Here is a 6,926-nt window from a genome sequence, read left to right as displayed (position 1 = left end):
AAGGACGGTAGTTACGGACACAAACACATGTAACTTACCGAAAAAACCTGGGGTCCCTCTGTCACTGTGGTTATTAGGTGCTAATAATTTGATGTAAAAGTGTGGGAGACAGTGTGAAAAAATGAAGGCAGAGTTGGTAGCCTGAAGAGAGAAAGTGCAAGTTGTGGAAGGTGAGTAATAAGGGAGCAAATAGTTGAGAAATGAAGAGCTGACAAGCATGGGTATTTTCCGGTATAAAAGGTAATAAGAGAGCTGTAGAGCAGGCGGAGGGGTTGGCGAGCAGGAAAAAGGAAAAAGGAGAAGCGACTTGGCTTCTCCCCGCCCCCAAGCAAGGGTCGTGGCAGCGAGTCCGTGAGGGGTTCGAACTCGGGTGCTCAGATGCAGAGCGCCACTTCATACGTCTTACGCCAACGACCAGCCGCAAAAACTAGGACAAAAAAGGACATTTCTTTTGTTCGGCAATACTTGTTTTTTTTTGGGGGGGGGGGTTCTGTAAAATAGCTATTAAGTTTCTTGTGCAATATTGTTCCCACACAAAACTGCAAAGCCACACAAGTGCCAGCGTCTCCCACAGCAGCGCAGCAGCTGTGAAAACAAAGTGGACAAAGGATCAATGAGTCTGTGCTTATCGGCTCTCCGCTCTCCCCCAAGCTGGCGTTGTTCTTGGTAGCCATGACAACGGAGATAGTCCCAGCTTTAAAAGTAAAGGCCCCAACACCCAAAAAGAAAAAAAAAAGAAAAAAAAAACGGGATTCCCTGCGCAGACCAGGAATCCCCCTAGCAGGCCGAAGCGACAGAGATGATTTGACCGAGTGAGACTCGAACCATCGACTGTCTGTGCTTCAACCTGCCAGGGGCCGGCGACAAGTGCTCTGCGCCACCTGCCGGGCCGTGGAATTAGTGCAAATTTGATATATTTGACTTCTCTGAAGACGAATTATTTTTGAAAAGGAAAATATAATTTTAATGGGAGGCAAACATGTATGGTGCTCGGTAAAGATGACACGCCGACTCACTTCTTCTTTTTTTGTTTTTTTTTGTTTGAGAAAGTTTGTTTTCATATTAAACCAATGTCAGTGGACGTCATTCTATGCCACTACCACAGGTAAGGAAAAGCCTGAATCTGTAGATCTTTTTCTTTTATTTTTGTTGTCTAAAACACAAAAATCCCGAAAAGTCAGCTCACAAAGTTGCAGGTTGGTGGCAATTTGGCAGAAGAGCCAATGACTTAAAGCATTTAGGTGCATATATCTTGCCACAAGACATGTGTGCTAAGCTAGCTAAATTAGTTTCTGTTAGCGAATCAAGTTCAAGCTCCTCACATATCATCATCCAGGGTACAGTCATATGCTGATGAGGAGATCCCATGCAGGCAACATTAAGGCAGTGTAACAAGTTAAATATGCACTAATTTGAAGCTATTTCCTAATATCTAACCATTATGATAAATGTTTGCCTGCAACTGACACAGCCAACACAAATGTCATTGAAAAAACAAACCCTGTGATAACATGTTTTTGTTTTTCTAGAATAGAAGAAGCATATTTTAAAAAGCCAGTAGGAATAAATCTTTGTTGTTACTGCATGATTAGAATGAAGTAACAACAAGTCTGGCTGGAATAAGAAGTGGTAATCTGTGTACTGTGCTAGTGATCTGCATAATTCACCTTAGATGGTCATCTGTTTGGATGGCTGAAGTGGGTTAACGACACAGCTAATTTCATCAGGCTGCTAATGAAACATCTAAAATGATAGATGGTTAACTACACACGGAAGCAACAGCATTACAATCACTTGATTTAATTAAGATTTTCCCCCAAACTTTTGATCCAAATGAGCAAAGTACTGCAACCATCTGAACCTTCTAGGTGTTACATGTTACAGTGTTGCACTCTGGCCAGCTTTAAAAGTGGAAAAGTCTTTGTGTGGTTTACTGGGTTCTGTAAATGAGGCTCCTTTCATTTGTGAGACTGTTGTTCTTCTCTTCCTTTTGTCCACCCTTACAAGGTGAAGGTGCTGCCACCATGATGCCAGCAAGGTGCGTGCAAGTGGATCCGGCCTTAAAACCACTGGAGTGCCCACCTCTCTGCCAGTGAAGTTCAACATTGATGCCAAAGATGCAGGTGAGGGACTGCTGGCAGTGCAGATCACTGTGAGCGCATGAACGTGGACCACACAATAATGTAACCAAAGTGTTGATATTTAGGTAACAGTTTTTGTTTTCTCCTGAAGGACCCAGACGGGAAGCCCAAGAAGCAAATATCTGTGACAACCATGATGGGACCTACCTGGTGTCTTATGTGCCAGACATGACTGACAGGTACACCACACTCATTAAGTACGGAGGAGAAGAGATCCCTTATTCACCCTACTGAATCAGGGCTCTGCCCACCCGAGATGCAGCAAGTGCACTGTCACTGAATGTTGTCCAGTGGCCAGGTAGGACTCACTCCCTTGGTTGCTTATACACTTTTAGTTTTCTTTAAAAACGGCCCTTTAAGTCACTTGAGCCATGACTTGAGTAAGCACTGTCCTGTTGAGTTTGTGGGCTCAGATGACAGGCTTTCAGGAGCAGGAAGGCTGAAGGCTGTTTAATGTCTGATGTAACTGTGTCAGACATTTGCGTTCTCACGTGCATGGATAATATCTTGAAAACTTCAGAGCTGCAGTGCATGTGTAAAAGTGGCTACAAAGCAGTGCATTAACATGTGTTTTGTCTCTTTGCGTAGCTGCTCAGTCCATCCAGACTCCTCTCCATATGCAACAGTGATGCCGCTCTCTCCAGTGATTCCTTCATCATCAACATCTGCATCCACGATCCACCAGCTCAACAGCAACATCTGTCAGCTGTGCATCCAACTGGAGGCCTTCGCCTGCTGTGCTCAGGCGCTGGGCCGCGATTTCCGTCCTTGTTGACGACCTCGCTGTATCCTGTGCTGGAGAAAGCTGGTGAGGAGCAGGAAGACCTCAGCATTTGCCAATTCTGCTGAATTACCGCAAACAGAAAGAACTGGCAGACGGCACTGGAATAGAGGACGATGACACTGAGACCGAGGTAATAGGTCTGTCTAAGGGCCAGTGGAATATCAGCTGTAGACTGTAGTGGTGGTTATTTTAGATTCAGAGTGTAGAGGAGATGGATCATTGTAATTAAGAGTCATAGAAATCTGAACCTCGCTGCTAAACTGGCGGTCTAACTGTACATGTGCTGCCATTGTAGAGGTCCTCCCACTGGGTGTGAGGATGTGGCAGATATTGGTAGTCCTGATGTGAAAGCAGAGCTTCCCTCCACCTCAGCATCACTAAGGATGTTATGGAGCGCTGCATTCATCTGCTGTCTGATCCCAGCCTCAGGCTCCGACTCAAGGTAGTTTTATGTAGAGTCAACTGTTGGACTAGTAACAAAAATAATCATTCTTGTGAGGGTAGGACGCCAGCGTTGGTACAATTCATCCTGTCAGAACTGTGTGGATGACTGTTCACTGGTGTAATGCTCATCAAGGAAAAACATTCAGTCTGGTCCAGGAGTGAAACAGAAATAAGTCTGTGCTGAAGTTGTGCCTGCTCAGGAGTTTGGGCTCTCAATGAAGACCTCAATAATTAGTTTCAGCTCACATATAATCAGGATCAAAACAGAGATAATTGTTAGGTGTGTTGTGTGTCTTTGTCTTTAGGTGCTGGATGTGCTGGAGTTGTGCGTTCAGGTGCTGAGTGAGAGGGAAAATGAACTGCTGCCTATGGCTCATCGCTGCTGGCCAGCACTCCTGCAGAGACTCACAGCCGATGACCCATTAGCAGTCCTCAGAGCCTTCAGGGTAAGTAAAACAAACCTCTCTTTTCAGTACGTGAGTCAAATTATTCAAGTCGTCTTTAGTTTTAAACTCTTAGTAGTGAAAGAATGAAAGATGGTGCCCAACAACAGGCTTATTTCATTCAGAAATAGTTCTATTATTTTCTTCTTTGGGTTGTAATGTGAAGACTCTTGAAACTAACATTTCTTCTATCAGCACAGAAAAATCACTGTGGATGCCTTCTTAGAGGCTGCTTTTCAAACTGTCTCAGAGAATCACAAAGTAGGACTTTGGGATAAATGAAGCTGATAGTGTTTTGTGATCTTTGGTGCAAGTGTCGCTGATTCAACTTGTGGGTGTAAATTAGGCTACTCGTCAGCTCCTGTCATCAGCTGGAATATTTTTAAATTTGTTATTCATATTTTCATTGATGAGCTGACAAATACAGACACGTTAAGTCTGTAAACACTCATTTATTCACTCAGAGCTGCTGCTGGGAAATTGTTTCATCAGCTTTTGGATATATAGGAGTTTTGTAAATACTACAATTCATCCATGAGTACACAACGGGAAGTTTTATTGAATTTTGACGGCTTGCTGCTTTTGTCAAAGAACTCATTGAAGCTCCTTCCCCACCAGGTGGCAGTCTCGTATAACAATGAAAAGCCATCGGCATCATCATCAGGGCATCTCTGTTTTATTATAAAAACCTTAAACTGTGAAACAGTTCGACATCCTAAACACGTGACGGTGATGTTGTTACTAAAAACGCCTCTTCACTGTGGCAGCTCTGTGATTCAACATATTTTAAACATGACTTTGATGATACGGACCACAGCCAGCTGTGCCAGCAGGATGCTGCTCAGGTCCAAACTGCACACACAGCTACGACTGCAAGCAGCTCTGCTTATACCCAACTGAGAAAAACGTGATTGTTCAATCAGCGAATGCGAAGCCATTTAATTGATAAGCTCAGAGAAGTTGTTGTTGTTATTTTTGTTGACTTTTTGTTCAACATACTTCCATTAGCATGTTGAAAATATCAAGGCCTGCAGGCTTCTGCCATTACATTCCCAATTATGCAATTATGAGCTGCTTGTGTAATTTTTGGTCACCTGCGCAGTGTGGAGGTGAACTGAGTGACAGCGTGAACATCACGAATGTCACACCCTCCCACTGAGGTTCATCGCTGACAGAGGAAAAGAGTCACAAAGGTGACAGAGCTGTCTGCAGCCTTTCCAGAGCCAGCGTTACATCTAACAGTGACAAGGACTGCAGTGTAAAGACAATTGTTTCATTTTGTAAGAAATCAGGTTGTTTGTGAAACTGTTCCTTTAACATAGCTTACGGCACTTTGTGTACAGCAAACTCTCTATACAGTATAGTGTGCAGATAAACAGGCACGATACACGTTGTGTGTTTGAGATGCTCTTTGTGATTAATCTGTGAAGTGGGTTTCAGTATGTCTGTGGCTTCAGTTCACAGTGGGTGGGACAAGGATGGGTTTAAAAGGAGAGTTCTAACCTCTCAAAACTGCTGTGAAATCCTCCCTGACCACCTCAGCACTTTTACTGAGCTCATTAGGAGTTAGCAGAGGTAAAGTCCAGGCTTGGTCTACTTTTTATACTCTTTCATCTTTTTCCTACTTCCTCTTCTTTCCCTCCTCCCTTCTTATCTTTACCCCATATTATTCGGAACCAGGATCATATTTTTAAAGGATTGTTCTTTGGATATAAAAGTGTCATTATGTGCACGCACTGGACATAATCAGAAAAGAAGCATTCACAACTGTAACCATGTCTGGAGCCAAGCCTGGAGCTGGACATGTAACGTGCCCCACTTTCCTCACATCCTGCTGCACCACTGCCTGCTGTTTCAGCCCATCCACCACCCAGCATCCACCTGTATGCTCTGGAGTTTTATGAGTAACATATTTGCAGGAGTGATCCACCCGAAGACCAGGCACCGAGCTCAAACTGTATTCTGCTGCTGTGATTAATCCGTGAAATTAACTTGGCTTTGTTGCATTTGATTCTTTTTTATTTTCTTTACAAGTTGATTTCTGTGTAATTTCTGGATAAAAGGTAAAAGTATTACAATTTTTATATGAATAAAATATAGTAAAATGTCCTGTGTTTGGTTTTCTCAGCTGAAGCAGACCTAGATGCTGTTTGTGAAGCCTGTCTACCCTACCTGAGCTCCAGACAACCCATCAGACTGCAAGAAGCCTGTTTAAGGTAAGTCTTTATAATAATGTAATATAAGACTTTTAGCCCAGCCCAACTTTGTAAATCAGTTGTGGGCCTGATTTAAGTATCACCCTCACTCATTTTATCCCTTGAGAAAGGAACTTCCAGAAATACGCAGATGTAGTTCAGCGGTGGTGGCTAAAACCAAGAGGAGCAGTTAACTTCAGGTTGCCACACCACAGAGCTAACTAGCAATAGCTAGCAATCCCAACTTGGCAAAGTGTTCCTAGCCAGGTAAGAGCATAAAAAGTGAGGAATGACTGTGATGATGAGTTATATGTGGCATATCATCACAGGTCAGTTGCCTTACAGGTGTGAATAGAAGTGTCTTCAGGACACGTAGGGCCGTGATATCCCAATACTGTGTGTACGAATCTGAAAGGGAACTCATTTCACCTTTACACTGCAGCTGATGCAAAATGTGTGCACTGTGAGACCTACAGTAATGTAAGGACAGATGGAAGCTGTGAATAAACAAAGTAAATGACTAAAAAATAGCTCAGAATGCAGTATGCAAGCAGCCTTTAATACTCACATCATTCTGAATTATTGATCTAAGTGTTTGGGTAGCAACATAGCAGCCACAAGTAAACACATGCTTTAAGTATTTTGCTTGGAGGTGATTTAAAAAACAAACCTGAAGAGAAAGGCAGTGTTGAGTTAATGAGCTTATAGTTAAACTGTTGGTTCGCATGTTAAAGCCAGCAAAACTGGTTCAGTCTGTCACTTTGGATCATAGGAAGGTGTTTTCCATACAATAGATATTACATACAAGCAAACACAGCTCAGAGCTAATCCTGTTCCTGTGTTTCTTTCCCTTTCCTGCACAGTGTGTTCCGACACTTAATCCAGGTGGGTCCAGACACCTTCTGGTTTACTCTCAGTG

The 6,926-nt window shown here is 43.2% G+C and overlaps 1 long non-coding RNA gene across 1 annotated transcript; it reads left to right on the top strand.

Moving 5' to 3' along the window:
• Window positions 1-2,022: 2,022 nt before the first annotated feature.
• Window positions 2,023-2,775, top strand: LOC109199387 (uncharacterized). Its single transcript, XR_002059794.2, has 3 exons — window positions 2,023-2,123; window positions 2,233-2,320; window positions 2,730-2,775. It is a non-coding gene; the product is annotated as an uncharacterized LOC109199387 (long non-coding RNA).
• The last annotated feature ends 4,151 nt before the right edge of the window (window positions 2,776-6,926 follow it).

Source organism: Oreochromis niloticus, unplaced genomic scaffold, assembly GCF_001858045.2.
Source record: "Oreochromis niloticus isolate F11D_XX unplaced genomic scaffold, O_niloticus_UMD_NMBU tig00006568_pilon, whole genome shotgun sequence".
Taxonomy (NCBI): Eukaryota; Metazoa; Chordata; class Actinopteri; order Cichliformes; family Cichlidae; genus Oreochromis; species Oreochromis niloticus.
The sequence above is the reverse complement of the archived record's forward strand: the minus strand, read 5'-3'. Positions and strand labels throughout refer to the sequence as shown.